Here is a 17792-nt window from a genome sequence, read left to right on the forward strand (position 1 = left end):
TTTGTCTAGCATATAACTAAGGCCCCAAATATGAAAAAGATATTGCCTCTGAATCTTCTCTGGAGCAACAACTACTCCCCAGAAATTTAAAGTTTTTTGTATAAGAGCAAAGGTTTGCAGGAAAACTCCTTCAAGGGATCAGCTAATAAAATATGATAACTATATGCTGAAAGATTTAAAGTCCTAACTTCTTGCATTGAAGCAGAGACAAAAATATTTTTTTACACAATGTAAGGCTATTAGCCATTCCTTGAGGCAAAAATTTCCAATGATACTGCTTCATGGGTTCTTTAAAATCAGCTCACTAAAAGCAAAACTTTAAAATTAGTTCACTAGAAGCAAACCCTTTACAATTATCAGGATGTGAAGGACTAATAAACACAATCTTCCAAATCTATAATCAATCTATATGGCAGACCAGATTTTAATACTTATACAAGTTCCATTACTTCATTAATATTTCTGAAATCTTAAGTTTGAAATTTGTTTTGAGCAACCCCTGGATAGATCTGTTGAAAACGCTGTTCTGTCTTGAATCTTCCTATGTGGGGAACCACGTGGAGCCGTGATCGATGCAAAAAGCAAGAGGAAGTATTTTAGGGAATGAGGTGACAAGGAGTTCCCTCTTCTGAAGGTAGGCAACACTCCCTCTTGCAGGTCAGTTCCCACCCTGTGGTCTGAGGAATGTTAATTGGCCTCTCCTTTCTGGTGGGACAAGTGTTCATGACCTTCCCAAAGTTTTGAGCTGACCTTTTCAATCTGAAAATTATGAGCCTGTGATCAAACTGCAAACTGCAGCCAATGGAGCACTGGAGGTCAACTATACTTTTTAAGTTTCTCTTGTAACACCAGAGTACAACCACAATTTTGGGAAGCAAAACCCAATTTTAACAGTGTAAACAATCTATTCTCTTTAAAATCAACTTTCACGATACAAAGTTAAGTGTCTCCCTACTTTTGAACTGCAGTTATCAAGCCTGGGCTATTCTGATATGGTGGCCCAGAGCACCCCAGAACTTTGGAAAGCAAAACTCATCATCTAACAATCCAGTCTCTCAAAAAACACCAAGTGAAATGCCTCCATGCTACAAAGTTTGGCTGCCCATTCCTGCACATGAATGCAATACGGTGCGTGCAGCCTCCAATACCTCAAAGATACACTGCCCTAAATTCTATTCTCTATAACTCTGTTTTCTAGGATAAGGATTACATAAAATATTACCCAATTTAGAAGTATCTGTAGAGACCTGTTTCCCTGGGTTGGCTCATGCTACATGTTTTAGTTCTGAATTACTCCAACCTGGAGTTACCAGTTTTACGCCAACTTTCTGTTACCAATGTTTAATCATGCCCAATAACTTATAAGCCAATAATTTATAACCAAGATATGCAGGACATATTTATACTTTTAAATCCAGTCAGGAAAAGAAAAAATGAAATGGCTGCATACATTTACCTATTTAAACCAGACAAAATTCTTAATTTTTCTAGCTGTAATTTCAAGAGTGGAGCACCTTGTCACCTGCTGTGTCACCCAATAATCACAGTCACAGAGATTATTCTAGGAGGAACAGTTCCCTTAGCATAGCCTTGAGAAGCTGCTGGCCCCTTTAAGAGCAGCTTTTACAGAGAAGCTCCTGGAAGGGCTTCTCCAGCTGTGCCAGACTCTTAACTACAGGTGCAGGGCTCCAAAGGCCAAATTGAGACTATTTTTTTTTAATTTATTTTGTTCTCTCCCCCCACTTTTTTTTTTTTTGAAATGAGTTAAAACTAAATCAAGTGCTGAACGATCCAACAGATAACGTTTTAACCATTTTTTTTTTCTTTTGAACATGAAACACAGAGCAATGATCAAAACACAAAACGAAAACAGGGACTTAACATAAAATAGTTTTGACGGACATGAACAGATTGGCAAGCCAAGGAAAGATAATAGACAGAGGGGGAAGAGAATTAGACATCCTGAACGGACCCAGTTATCCTACCTAAGAGATCCAGAATCAAGCATTCCTCCAGTAGGAGCCAGAGAGGCAGCAGGAGGCCTCCCAATCTCCTCCTGTTCCTAGGAGAGCTTTGAAACAGCTTACATTCATTTTCCTTCTCTTTTGCCAAAGCATCCACAGGTAGTCAGAGAGGACTGCTTGTCTGAAACTCATTCTCTAATGTCTCAGGCGCAAACTATCTCTAGATTTCAGCATAGCTCTACACATACACAAAACACACTTCACCATTACCTTGTCCTTCTACAAGGTTTATTCACCGCTGGCCCAACTCTGTAATAATCTTGGAAAGCACTACCCACATGCTCCCATCTTTTAAGAAGAAGGGGAAACCATAGGAAAATCTCTTTAACAAAATCAAAACATATAAGCAAATCATGTATTTTAAACTTTATCCCTTGCGCCTTTAAAGCCTTTTTCAACCGTTCCACAAATAATTCATGGCTATTTAACGTCTGTCCCCATGATCACCGCGAACTTACTAGGATCTCTAGTCGAGGCAGCAGGTTCCTGCGCAAGATGTCTTCCACACAAAACACTGTGGTTATCTTCACTGGTCCCTTCGTACTCAAGCCCTAAGCTGGGCGCCAGCTGTCTCGACCTGCAGGACTTAAACAACAAGGTTCTCAAGGGAAGGGAGCTACAAATGACAAATTTGGAATCAGAAGGCATGAAGGAAGGAGATAAGACAAAAATTCTGTTCAAGTCTCTTTTACTCTTGGGAAATGGAGGGTTTATAAAGCTGAAAACCACAGACGGTATTTGCTCAGGTGCACAGGACAAACCAGTGCTAGGCAAACACATTAATGTCAAAGGAATGTCTCCATTGTAAAATGTCCAGAAAGGAATGTCTTTATTGTAAAAGGAAAGGAATGCCCTCATTGTAAAATGTCCCTAGTTAACTATGGAATGGAAACAAGATAGTGGAAGGAGGGAAAGAGTGTTCGATGATGACCCAGGGACATGATGGAGGCTGAGATGTCAGGGGCTTCCGGACCCGAACAACAGACAGACTGATATATAGATATATAGCTATATAAATTGTGATTGATGCTAGATAGATAATACAAGGAGAGATAGATGAGTCTACAGTTTTTGACAGTATGTATGTGTCCATGTATATGCATGGGTTTTAGTAGGTGGATGCATTTGTGTGTGCCTGGTTGTGTGGAGACTAGAGGTTGATGCTCTTATCTTACTTTTGAGACAGGGTTTGTAATTAAACCTGAAGTTCACTGATTCAGCAAGACTAGTTGGGCCAGGATATCTAAGGATCCTCCTATCACTGACTCCTCAGAGCTAGGCTACACGGTGCATGTGAGGACACCCTGCTTTGTGTATGGGCGTTGGCAGTCTGGACTCTGATCCTCATGCTTGCACATCAAGTACTTTACTGACTGAACTATTTCTCCAGATGTAAATCTATTTCTTGGCATAAGAGAATATTTTAAGATTATAATACCAGCATGATCACTGTGATGGTTTGTATATTCTTGAACCAGGGAGTGGCACCATTTGGAGGTGTGGCCTTGTTGGAATAGGTGTGATCTGGTTGGAGTAGGTGTGTCACTGTGGGTGTGGGCTTAAGACTCTCACCCCAGTTGCCTAGAAGTCAGTCTTCCACTAGCAGCCTTTGGATGAAGATGTAGGACTCTCAGCTCTGCTTGTGCCATGCCTGCCTTGATACTGCCATGCTCCCACCTTGATGATAATGGACTGAACCTCTGAACCTGTAAGCCAGCCCCAATTAAATGTTGTTTTTATAAGACTTAACATTGGTCATGGTGTCTGTTCACAGCAGTAAAACCCTAACTAAGACAATCACGCATTGTCAAGATCCTTCTTGAATTCTGGCTATAAATCCTCTGTCCACTCAAACATGTTGTCTTCTTCCCCTCTAGGTACTTTTATATTGGCTGTAATACAGAATGAAAGGAAGACATTTGAAAATGAATGGTTTCAAGTAGGCTTTCTTGACAGTAAGTGATGAACAGAAGAAATGCGAAGCATAATAATCTTACTATAAAGTTGGCCTGTTATACTTTCAGAAAATGTCTGTATAATCTCAATATCTCAGATCTACCAACACAAAGAAGAGGAAGAGGAAGAGGAAGAAGAGGAGAGGAGGAGGGGAGGAGGAAGATGAGGAAGAGGAGGAGAAAAAAGTCATCTTATTTCCACTGAGATGGATAATTTTCTTTTCAAGTGATAGAACCCTTAGATTCCTATGAAATGCAATTTTAAAAGAAATTTAACAGGATGCTTAGTGTAGAAGCCTATAATCCATCAAGACTGCAATAGAGAATAGACACAGGAAATGGAGAAGTTTCTGAATAATCTATTAGTCTCAATTTGAAGCAAATGGAGTTAGAAAGAAAACAACTGCATCCATGGTGTCTGCCTCTAACTGTCAAGTAGGAAGCAAGTGAGGCCTGGAATAGAAACAAGAGTCAGCAATGCCATGTCCTAACTGCTTAACACCAAACTCATGCTAAAAAGAAATTGTGAGAAGTACGTGAAACAATATCCAAGATCATGCATATAAGTACAGAATGCCACTGCTGCCTAAAGAAAACTCTGGGTTTAAGGTTTTTCATTTGGCTTTTAAAAAATTTCCTCAATGAAACCAAAGCACAAAAAGAGGTTCAAACTCCCGGATACCACTGTTCCTAGATATACTGTCAATTCAGAAGGACCAGGGGCTAAAGGATGTAGGAAAAAAGCCCAGGGACAACTCTTCAAGACTGGAATTATTCATAGTCCCAGCTTCTCACTCAAGCTACCTAACATATCAGGGAAGAAAAAAATATCTGACATTTAAACTTTCAACACAGTTTTAAGGGATATTTTGTAAAATATCCCTTAAATAAATAATAAAGTTGTAAAAGACTCAAATTGTTTCCACTCACACTCTTTAAGTTCAAGCAAGACAACCAAATCTTATGAAATTAAGGAAAACACAGATCTTCCAATCTTTAGGGAAAGCTTAAGGTAACTCATACTGAACCCTTAGCCCAAAGACCACAAGGAAGCAGGGTGGGGGGTATGGGATAGGGGTTTCTGGAGGTGAAACCGGGAAAGGGGATATTGTTTGAAATGTAAATAAATAAAATATCCAATAAAAATAAATTGAAGAGATATGTAGAAAAATTTCTGATAAAATTGAAGATTTTCATGAAAAAAAAAGAACTTGCTACTGCTCATGTTCATATGTGGTTGGATATTTGTTGTTCATAAATGCTTGGACAAGGGAGGGACCATTTTGACAGAAACTCAACTGGAAAGGATATTTATATCATTTGGGAGGATTGAGGCAGTCAGTAGAAAATTTTAGGGCAGAAAATGCTATCAACATTTGGGTAAACAATACTTGAAATTTACAAACTGTGCAGTCTAAGTCTTGAGAACTCGTGAACTGCGCAGCACTGATCTTACCTCGCTCCATCTACATCCACAGTTTCCTTACCTTGAAGCCTTACCTTGTGGTTCTGAATGCTCTCATAATAACACCACATGCTTCCTATGTGCACAAATCAGTCCTCTCATCGCACTGAGTGTCCCAATCACAATTTATTTCCTTATAAAGCAAAAGTCCACCTAAAAAGAGGTTGTCAGCTTGAGAATGGGAAGGGTTTGAGGCGGGGCTAGCTGGGAGGGGTGGAGGAAGGAAAGAGGGTTTTAATTAAAACATTGCATTTAATTGATAAATTAATTTTAATTAAAAGCATGTTTAAAAGATATAACCAGACCTTTTGGTGTTTAAATACTTGATAAAACAAAGGAGTTTTCTACTATCTGTGAACAATTAATGGGTTACCTATAAAAAGTATAAGAAGGATAGTGGTTTTATAATAGATAGTAAAATGTATCAGTCAGCACACAGAGGACTAGGGAGGAGAGAAGGATGTGACTTGGTAAGGGATTAACACTGTCATTCATTGGGGCTCACTCAAGATACTTTGAGTTCATCCTAATTTGTGAAATACACATCTCAGGAATGCTTCCTGAAAAGGTTGTTACATGTTTTAGACAGCTGAAGGATAACTCAAAACAGACCTGGGAAGTAATAGCTGTCTTGAAGGAGGTGGGAGAGTGCATAATTGGATACTTGATATTTACAATGTACTTTGCAATCACTAATCTTGGGCAGACTTTGTGAAAGATAAGGGGGGACTCTAACATTCTTGGTTCAGGTTAGAAAGGGTCTGCTTAAGCATCAAACTTCACCTCCAGATCTGCTAGCCCAGTTCCAGGAACATCTTGAGAAGCCCATTTAGTCTCCTAAAGTCACAGTATCTGACTAGAGAGTTAGAATCCTCAGTTCAAGAAACAGTCCCCCAATGGTTAATGTATGACTTTGTATCTTGTAGTAAACAGAAAAGAGAGACTAAAGGAGGTGTCCCCAGATGCTCTGTTGGCTCATGTTTGTATAAAAACTGTGTTTGTTTTTTTGCTGGCAGCTGCGTGCCTTCCAGAGACACTGAACCTCTGCCTGTTTCTTGCTCAAGATCTTGTTTGTTTATTTATTTGTTTGTTTTCATCCCTTCTTGAAGTGTGAGTGGTACAGACCAGGCAAGAGGACAGAACAGAATGTTCTCAAGTGTGAAATTGAACCCCTAGCCAAACATTGGAAATATCCCCTCTGTTCAACTGAAGTTCCATTAACTCTTGTTTATTTCCTGATGCTACCATGGTTCTTTTTTATTATGTCAAGCCCCAGCTGAGGGAGTTGCTGAAACTGTCTGAGGGTCGATTAGTAAACTGGGAACTGTTATATCATTTAAAAAAAATTTCCCAAGTATGTGGGCATGAGGACATTTATCTCAACTGTACCTTAAATGATAGAAGTTTAGCAATCTCCATTACAGATTAGCCTCGTAGATAAGCACTTCTCAAAGTCAGGCATCAAGACTAATGAGCTGAAAAGTTGTGACTTTTTTGTTGTTGTTGTTAAAACTAATCTCATAGAATGGCACTGAACAGCTGTTGGAGGGGCCGATTCATTTGCTAAGAGCTTTCTGGTGTGCTTGTGCTAAGACTTTTAAATCTTTTCTCTCCATGTATTATCTCTCTGTAAATACCAGATCCCTATTCAAAACTATGCCCGCTATATTTAACATGGTACTTTCAAGGTGCCATAAACTTCAATTGTCTAAAATTGCAAGGAACACAGCTCCTGGCACATAGTTGACTAGGTCTGTTTACATTTTCAAAGTCTTTCCAATTTAGAATGGCTTTCTTCTTTAGAAGAAGTATCAGGTCTGATGTAGTTACTGCTCTGAGGATTTTTGTTGTTGTTCATTTTTTGTTGGTTGGTTTGTATTGTTTTTGGTCAACTTGACACAAACTGGAGTCATCTAAGAAGAAGGAACCTCAATTTAGAAACTGCCTCCATCTGACTGCCTGTGGACAAGGCTGTGGATGGCATTTTCTTGATTTTTATGGTGTAGCTCAACTTATTGTAGGTGGTCCCGTACCTGGGGAGGTGGTCCAGCGTTGTATAAGAAAGCAGGCCGTGCAAACCAGTAAGCAGAGGTCTCCTACTGTCCCTGCTTCAACCTCTGCCTTGAGTTCCTCTCTTGACCTACCCTCATGATGGATTTAAATGTGTAAAATGAAATGAACCCCATTTTGGGTCATGGTGTTTACCATCATGAAAAGAGAACTAAGAATGCTCCTCTTTGTAATAGTTTGTTTTGTATTGACATCTTAAAAACCCAATAGAAATAGAATTATTTCATGTAGGAAGATAAATGCAAAAGCAAAGAGCTGTTCCATCTTAGGGCAAATTACAATGGGATAATAAAAACTTAACTCCTTTTCAAGTGGTCATAATTTTCAGCAAGTCCCACATGAGCAGTGAAGTGTGGTATAAATGGTAATTCATCAAGAATATGGAAATGAAATATGTAAACCCATTATGATGAGCATTCTCACCTGCCCTTTGTGGGATATGGTTCATTCATTCAGACGCCACATGACCCTATCATTATAGGATAATAGACACACACACACACACACACACACACACACACACACACACACAGAGAGAGAGAGAGAGAGAGAGAGAGAGAGAGAAAGCACATATTTTTTGTGTAGCATGATATACAATGCCTAGCACACTGTTGGCCTTCATTAAATATTAAATAATAATGATGGGCAATCTGCCTCACTTGAAAAGTAAATACTGCCTCATTTTAAAAGGTCTTAATTTTTCATGTGTGTAAGGGACCATACTTTGAATTTATAGTGCTATTTTAAAATGATTTACTTTCAAGCACTAGTTTCATAGATGAGTTAATTGCCCTGGTTTTCAGTGTTGGTTCTAAGCAGTGAGAGAAAGCAGCCTTGTCTCTTCAGTGTCAGAGTACAAGGGATAGGAGCCAGGAAGGGCTCCTGGGATTCTAGCTGGTTACCCACATGGGAACAAAGTGACCAAGGCTCATTGCTCTCCAGAGACTGTAGTAGATATCACTAGAGGGGGCCTTGTAGAGTATCCTCCTGCCTTTTCTCATCTAAATAAAAAGAATCTCACTGCCTTGGCAGGTGGCTTTACCCCAGCCCCAAGCAATCAGGCCACTAAGGGATACATTTTAGCCTAGATGCTTAGTGCTCACTCTTTAATTAAAAGAACACATGAGAATATAAGTATCTCACCACATAAGGAATTTGTGGTCCTCAGGTTTTGTCTCTCACTTCCTCTTCCCTTGAGGAGTACATAGCAAACCCCAGGCAGCTGTTTTAAGAGCCGTGGAAGGCGAAGAGGAAGCCATGATTCTTGGGAGGCTGACAAATAGGGAACCTCAGGGAATGAACTCCACCATTCCTACTTTGCTGTCCATTGGTCAGACATGACGTAATTTGAGATTTCCCCAGAGCCTCAGCTTTTCCAGCCTCCCAGTGCTTCAAGCTGCTGTTGCCAGTGATTGTTCTTCAAGCTGTTGCCTCTGTCCACATCTCACCAAAGTAATTTCCATATTAAACATTTTATTCTTAGAAGTTGCAAGGGATCTGTTCTCCTGAATGAATTCATACTGGCTAAACCCAGATAGAGGGATAGCATGGTCATAAACTTATATTGGTTACTGTTTACAGAGGGCAGGGGAATCATAAACATTAGTATTTCATTGTTTTCTTGTTACTGGGTTTTCTTCCTTTGGTTGTTTTTGCTTGTTTGTTTGTTTGTTTTGCTTTGTCTTTGCATAGTATGAAATGTTTATTTTTTTAGATATGTAGACCAAAGTCAATATGATCAATTTTCCTAAGGAAAACAGGAGAGGGTATAGGTTTAACACAACATTATTGCAGGCAATTAAAATTTTCTAATGTAAGCCAGCAAAGCCGGTACAAAATTTAGAGATATAGAAAAACTCAATTGTAGCCACTATACTTTGTTTTTAAAAAGGTGCAAACTATGTATTTCCTTCCCTTCCTTCCTTCCTTCCTTCCTTCCTTCCTTCCTTCCTTCCTTCCTCCCTCCCTCCCTCCCTCCCTCCCTCCCTCCCTCCCTCCTTTCCTTCCTTCCTACTTTATTGTTCTTTTCCTTCCCTCCCTCCTTTCCTTCCTTCCTACTTTATTGTTCTTTTCCTTCCCTCCCTCCTTTCCTTCCTTCCTACTTTATTGTTCTTTTCCTTCCCTCCCTCCTTTCCTTCCTTCCTACTTTATTGTTCTTTTCCTTTCTTTGGTACATAATCTCACCATATAGCTTTGGATGGAACTCACTATGTAAGTCAGACTGGCTTGGAAGTTATGGCAATCCTCCTGCTTCTGCCTCCTGAGTGCTAGCATTCTAAGCAGGCATCAGCACATCTGGTTCAGACCTTTTGTTTCAATGCCTTACATCCTCTAGCTGGGAACACAGTGATTCTACTCCCTGCTTGGGCTGGTTTGTGGCTCAAGGGTACAGCACTTGCCTCAAGACTCTGGGTTTTATGCACAGCATTGTTTAAAAATAAAAAGTCATTGCTCCAGACTGGCAGGTCACATCTGGAATATTCCCATGCCAACTCAGGAGCTGAGGGGACTATGAAAGCATTCTGTGCGCATGACAGCCGGTAAAAGAATTCCCCTGGCCCATTCACTTTCAAAGGGACTGGCTGCACTACTTGACTTCATGGCAGGGCAACTAGGCAGGTATCCTTGAGGATTGCCAGAACTCACTTAAACTCTCACGACAAAGCTGTTCCTCCTAAAGGCAAAGGAGGATGCCTTTAGCCTCCTAGAGTTGCATGCACATAATTTACCCTTAAACTTCCTCCAGCGGGTCTTTCCTGCCCACAGGATCACTTTCCATGTTGCTTAGATTCCTTCCTCTTATCCAGGAAGTTCAAGTGAATTTTACTCATTCTTGAGATGATATAGTTGGAAAATAATAAAGACTTTGGAGTGTGGCAGCAACAGAGAATATCCAGAGAGGAGGAACTTAGTAATGACTTAGAAACAAAGCTTCCTATTGGCTGCCAGAAACAAGGGCCCCAGCCATTTTCCTTGATGAGGAAGATGCCTTGTTTCTTCTTCCTGCTTTCTTTTCCTTTTGTTCCTTCTCCTTCTTTTCCATCCTCCTCATAGTCTTCCTTTTTTACTTCTTCACAGATTCGTCTGGCACCATTTGCTCGGTGTGTGCAGCAATCCTAATCCGGTCAAAAGGACCCAGAAATCACAGTATGACCATCTCCAGCCTTGTCGATAGACTTGCCTTCCTGATACAACTGTTAGACAAGATTCAAGGTCACATGTATTTGTGATTCCTATGCTATTTTATGTAACTGCACTGTTATATATGGTTAATAAAATCTTACTCTACTATTTTTATTGCACTTATTTTTCTTCTGTTTGATCTTTTCTGTCTAAGTTCCCTTTTCAGAGCAATGGTAGGAATAGATGACTTATTGCTCATTCAAGCAACATTTTCTCATATATGCCGTGATAAAAGTACTTAGATAAAAGATACAAGCTTTAGCACAGATATTACACACTTTACTTGAAGCAGAAATGTAAGGGTTCTTTTAAAGTTGGTTGGATGGTGTTTTGCTGGGGCAAACGTGTGAAGGAGTGTTCTCATGACGTGGACACAGGTGAAACACATAGGCAGATTTGTGAAGGAAGATTTCACTGAAGCAGACACAGGAAAAAGAATGTTCTGCTAATTAAAGCACTTGAAAAGACATTTGATGAAGGATTCTTCACTAACAACACCCATGTATCTGTCTGCCTTATATGCATTGTTGAACTACATTCGTTGGGACTCGATAAAGAGAAATGCACCAAAAAACTTCTGGTGGTGTACTGTGGCTTCTTGCTGCTTCCACAGACTTGGCCTGATTGGCAGAGTCATGTCAACTGAGACAGACGCATGTGCTAAGGCAAGACACATGCTGAGGCAAGACCCATGGAGGGCATCTGATTTTTGGAGGGAGTATAAAAAGGACTAGGAGAGTGACGTAGACTGAACTTGGTTTGTTTGACTTGCTTACATAGCTAAAAGCTTGTTGGTCTCACTTCGCTGATCTTCTCCCCAGGTACCTCCTGCTGAATTGTTCCAAGGCCGAGGTCTGGCTGTCTCTGCTAGGTAGTGCCACTACTGCTGTTAACCTGACTCTACTGAACTAGACTGTAGGTAGATCTGTAAAGTGTTTGCAGGTAGATCTTGCTGCAGCTACTGACTCCTGTGATCTGAGCTGCTGATTTCCTGACAACACAGATATGATTTGCTCCGAAGAACCTTTCTAAACAGGTCCTCTCCTTCCCCCTTCTCATATCCTTTCTTTTCCACTGCCTCTGGTGGGTTAAAAGAGAAGTTAAAGTGTTTAAGAATCATCATTAAAAGTAGGATTTAAAATATTAAAATTACACATTTTCATTCTACAGTCATTCTGGTCATTGCCTGTTTGTTTGTGATAACTTTTCATGAATCCTGAATTCACACACAGCAACCTACCTTTTCTCCTACCTAGTGAGTTAGAATTTCATTTTTATTCCTTATTCCTTCTTTTTCCCCTTAATATTTTGTATTAACTCTATTTTGTATTCCAATAACTTTCCTAGGAGAAAAAAATAATTATTGATACTGTACAGTGGAGAAAATATGGCCTTTGAATAGGGAGAAAACTTTTTTGAACACCTCCTTATTTGCTACTAAATTCAAGATGTGCTACTTAAACTTTTTGACGTTCACACATAAAATAAAAGTAAAAGTATAAGTGAAACTTGATGTGATATAAAGATGCAGGAGTACGTTTAATATATTACTAATGATTTTATAAATGTTATTTTTCTTGAAAGAGGACCTCTCTTGAGTTTACTTTGCTAGGAAGGTGGCCTGATTGTTTTACCTTTGAGAATGCTGTGAGATCAAATGAAGGTGTGTTTAGCACAGAACCGAAAAGGGGGCGTTACCTGCTTTTTGTTGTTAATTCCTCAACAAGGATTGCTTCTCCTACAGTTCTGTTCTTCCCTCTTTTATTCTCCTCCCTCTTAAAACAGTCTGTTTTTTCTCAGACCTAACCAGAGAGTTCAGAAAGCTGCCCCTGATGCTAACCTTGGGTCACCATTTGTCACCTGCAGAGTTCTGTGCCTTGGTAAAGGTTAATCTAGTTCTGTGAAGCCTCCACCCCCACCTCTCACTCACCAAACACCTGCAGTGGTGCATTGTCTGTGTCAGTTTGCCTACTTACTTATCCAAAAGTAATCTAGCGATCTAGAAGGTTTATTTGTGTATCTCTGTGTCAGCTACTCCCCACGGCCTCTTAGACTTTTTTGCTTGCCCAGTCAGACCCTTGCTGGTTACTTTATTGTTGCTTTCACTCAATACAACTCAAAGGAGGAATCACTTATTATGGCTCATGGTTTCAGGGGGTTTGAAGGATGTGTGTCAGAGGAGATTCTTGTCCTTATTGTGGCTATGAAAGTGAGAAAATGGAGATATGGATCCCCACCCCCCATGACTTACTTACTCATTGAAACCTCACCTGCTACTGCCCATCACCTTCCTTAATTGCCATCATCTTTTTTTTTATCATCATCTTTTATATCTAGTAAGGGATGGATCTATAGGGCAGAGGGATTGCTACCCAAAGCCCATAAGCTGGCTGGGAACCACTCTCCTAGCATATCAGCCTGGGGTGCATTTCTTATACCATAAGAGCAATAGCATAGCCCACATTCTAGCAATGAGTCTCTTAATATTATACAAGTTATCTTGCAGATCATTAAAAAATGCAGCAGCCTTTTGTCTGTGTTTGTGCCTTCTATCTTGTTAATCAAAATTTAAATGGTTCTTAATTTATGATTGTTTGGTTTGGGCTATATCAGCCTTAGTATAGTGAGAACTAAAAAATGACTGGTAGAAACCATACCTTTGATTTTGAAATGTGATTTGTTCCCAGGCGAGATATATGGTAGAGGGGACTTTGTCATAAATCTGGGCAACAGCAGTGGGTTGCAGCTTCCTGTCAGCCAGTAATCATAAAAGGAAACAGTCAGTACTGCACACTGTGCTATTGCTCAGCTGTGAAGTCTAGTAGTTTGTATAAATTAAATACCATTTAAAGTACACTTTATGTTTTTCAATTGAAAATATCTTTTTCATACAGTATATTCTGATGACAGTTTCCTCTTCTCTCTCTACTCCTAGATTCTCTCTACCTTACTTCTCATCCAATTCCATGCTTTCCTTTTCTCCCTCTAGAAAAATAGCCAAAACAAACGAACAAACAAACAAACAAACAAGAATGTTTAAGAATGAACAAGAAATACACACACACACTAAACCCATAAAAACACAAAATCAGAAACTATAATATAAAAACAAAAGACCAGTTAGATGAAACCTGTCCAAACAAAGTAGTATGAGACAAAAATTTACAAAAATGTCATTGAATTTGTGTTGTGTTAGTCATCTACTCTTGGGACTGAGGTAGGTCTTAAGTGTGGCTAACATACCTACGCAGTTGGACTCGATTGGAAAGTATTAAGTTTTCCTTTGTAAGCTGTTGTTAACTGCAGATAGCTTCTGAGTTATAGACTAAGTTCACCTGGACATAAGCCCATCTATAAGTTGAGTAGTATCTGATTTCTCTTTAAATGATATGCATTTCAAAACTTTAGTGAGACAAGAGTGCTGGATAAATAGTTCTCTTCTATTTTAACCAATAAATATGAGTTATATATATTACATTGGGATTACTGCCATCTTAATTTACTTTATTACAAATATCTCTACTCCAGGATCACAAAAGCAAGAGTAGTTTAAGTTCTAGCATTAGCTTTCAGATGTTTTAGAGAGTGTACTGTAAAATAACAAAGATAAGTATTTACATCAAGTATTCATAATAAAAATGAATTAAATGTCACCAGGTGAAAATGCAAGAGGTAAAGAAAAAAAATGAAAATAAATGACTTGCATACAGGAACAAACGGATGCAGTTTGAGTACAGTGGTGCCACCTTTCTGCACTTTTCCCTGTATGGTTTCATGGCCAACTGAGGTATAAAGCACTAACGGGAAGGTTCTAGAAGTAACAATTCAGAAGTCTTAAAGTCTGTTATGTTTTGAGTAGTAGGATGTAGTCCCGTGTCCTCCTAGTTACCCTTTCATCCATGTGCCCATGCTTCATTTGCTGCCCTCCTGGTAATCTCCTGGTAGCTATCTTGAATTCCTGATATTAAAATGCTTATGTTTAAGTAAAATTTATTGTACTTAATAATGTCTAATGCACATGAGGTGAAAATATTCAGAAACTAAACTATCCGAAATGAAGCCATATATTCTTTCTTGTAATTAAAAGGGGGGAACGTTCTCAATAGAAAAATAATAATAAAGAAAAAACTATATGCTGAGTTTTCAAAAATAGGTAGCACAATTTGGAGGGAGATTTAGCACATTCATACGATTTTTATTACAGATATTGCTAGAACTGTATTTTTAGATAATGTTAATATCTTACCATGCTTGCTGTATAAATAACACTTTCTTATAAGTAACTATGTATAGAAATAGACAAAACAGTACACATAGTACTTAGTACCACAGGTGGTTTTCAGTCATCCTTTGGGAGTTTTGAACTGAAGTCACCATGACTAGACAGGGATACTGCAGAGAAGTGCCACAAAACTCTCCATTGTTATTGCTATAACATTATCACAGATAACTCATAAATCATCCCTTCTAAAATCATGAATGGGACCAAAAGTTTAATATTTGTCTTTTGTCTATAAAATCCTTATATTGTACCCATGCTGATACAACACAAACAGGATTGCTGTTATTTAACAAACTACATATTCCCATAATATTTAGGAATTGCCTACCATTAGCAAGCATTAGTGTCCTTATTAATAATGATATGATGTAGAGTCTACATCTCATGGCTACAAAAGCTTATTTTGCCAATTATCTTTATATACCCCTCTGACCTTCTCCTTTCTTCTCTATATCTTATTTCTCTTTACGTTCCTTAATCATTTCCTTGTCCCACAATATTGTAGACTGAATACTAGCTTTCCTCCGAAACCGATGCTTCCAAAACCACTGCTCAATTAGACTTAGAAGGCAGAACCCTTTGAAGTTGTTGGGTCATGGAGACTGAGGTCTTCTAGTGGGATCAGTGACCTGAAAGAGAACCCAGAGAGGTCCCTTGTGTTTCCTATTTATATGGAGACAGTGAGAGTATGGTCAGATATGACCCGCAAATCAAGCTGTCACTAGACAATGATGGGGTCAATACTTTGCCCTTGGACTTCCTATTTCAGAACCATGTGAAGTAAATTTCTGTTTTGAAGCCATTCAGTTTACAGCATTATTATAGTAGCTGTGTCATAGGTGGCACTCCATTTACACGTTCTCATCTTTCTCCTTCCTTCTCTTCTCTTTAGTTTTATTAGTCTCTCTTTTTTGAGACCATTTTACAAGCATCTCTATCATCGCTTTGCTAAGTTGATTATTAAATCACAAAAGACTTCCTTCTTAACTGATTTTCCCCAGCACTTAACAGTATTGTCTGTACATCTGCATCTTTTGGTTTAGCCTCATACTTTGCATGGGAAGTTTTACTTTTTGTTTTTTAATTTTTCGCTGAGCTCTGAAGTGCATTTTCCATTTTAAGGAGGATCCTAGGTTTCCCATTTATTAGGTGGTAAATGTAGGTGAGGTTGGCTTCCAGTAACTAGAGTCCTGAGGGGGTTTGTGCAGCAAGATGTGAAAAAGGCTCAGTAATTGGTACTCTGAAGAGATTATGTTTATAATTTGAGTCTGGCCATGATCTCTTTGTAGAGTTTGATCCTCCATACTTTGTATGCATGCTGAGGGCCATGCAAAATGTTTCCAATGTACTTAGATTCTATTCAGTTTAGCCACAGCTGTTTCTGTGGTGAAATGACATATTCTATTTATTGAGCACATTGGAAAAGTATTCTATTTAGGAATAAAAATATTCCTTTATTCTTTCCTTTTTATTGGATATTTTCTTTATTTACATTTCAAATGTTTTCCCCTTTCCAGGTCCCCCCTCTGAAATTCCCTATCCCATTACCCCTGCCCCTGACTCTATGAGGGTGCTCCCCCACCTACCCACTCACTCCCATCTTTCTGCCCTGGCATTCCCCTATTCCCCAACACTGTGGCATCAAACACCCTCAGGCCCAAGGGTCTCTCCTCCCACTGATGTCCAACAAGGCCATCCTCTGCTACATATGCAGCTGGAGTCATGGGTTCCTCCATGTGTACACTTTGGTTAGTGGTCTAGTCCCCAGGAGCTCCGGGTAGGGGAGACTGGCTGGCTGACAGTGTTGCTCCTTCCCCTTGGCTTCAAACCCCTTCATCTTCTTCAGTCCCTTCTCCAGCTCTTCCGTCGGGGACCCCGCACTCAGTCCAGTGGTTGGCTGCAAGCATCTGCCTCTGTTTGTCAGGCTCTGGCAGAGCCTATCATGAGACAGCTATATCAGGCTTCCATAAGCAAGCATTTCCCAGAATCCACAATAACATCCTGTTTGACGGCTGTATATGGGATGAATCTCCAGGTAGGTCAGTCTCTGAATGGCCTGTCCTTCATTTTGTGTTCCACACTTTGTCTCCATATTTCCTCCTATGAGTATTTTTTCCCCTTTCTAAGAAGCACTGAAGCATCCACACTTTGGTATTCTTTCTTCTTGGACTTTATATGGTCTGTGAATTGAATCTTGGGTATTCCAAACTTTTTGGGCTAATATCCACTTATCAGTGCATGCATACTGTGTGTGTTCTTCTGTGACTGAGTCTTTAGAGGGGTTATTGTAAAGGGCTGGAAGAAGTCAGGTAGAGGAAGAAGAAAATGGGAAAAAGGTTAGAAGAAAGGTAGATGGACATAATATATCAGTACATGATATATGATATCATAGGCTGATCACATACTGATATATGCATGTATGGAAACATCACAGTGATTAACTGGCATAATTATGATGTGTTAATAATGTTTTTTTTAAAAAAGTGTTCTGCCATCCTGTGGGAAGCAACATTGCAGAGTGCATGTATAATGATATGGGGATTAGGGAAATGGGCAGGGGCTGTGTCTGCTGCTTAAATTGTCTCCTTGACTCTGAATGGCCTTGCAGAAGGTCCCATGCCACACAGTTACTTAATAAATAGTGAAAAATTGGTAATTGATTAAGAGTATAAAATATTTGCAGTTATTGCTGCTAAAAGGATGATTAAAAACAAACATTTAAAAGACCACATTGCCACTGACTCCCTGAGACATGACATGCAACTTACTCTTCATGTCTGTGGAGTGAGAAAAACTCAGTCCCCAATATAGCC

At 39.4% G+C, this 17792-nt stretch overlaps 1 long non-coding RNA gene across 1 annotated transcript in view; it reads left to right on the forward strand.

Moving 5' to 3' along the window:
* The window catches only part of Gm46750, a 33272-nt gene extending 22467 nt beyond the window's left edge, over positions 1-10805 (forward strand). Inside the window, exons 2-3 of the long non-coding RNA XR_001783385.2 lie at positions 3902-3979; positions 10593-10805. This is a non-coding gene — a long non-coding RNA (predicted gene, 46750). The remainder of the gene's footprint in view (positions 1-3901; positions 3980-10592) is intronic.
* Positions 10806-17792: the final 6987 nt, after the last annotated feature.

Source organism: Mus musculus, chromosome 2 (genome assembly GCF_000001635.26).
Source record: "Mus musculus strain C57BL/6J chromosome 2, GRCm38.p6 C57BL/6J".
Classification (NCBI taxonomy): domain Eukaryota; kingdom Metazoa; phylum Chordata; class Mammalia; order Rodentia; family Muridae; genus Mus; species Mus musculus.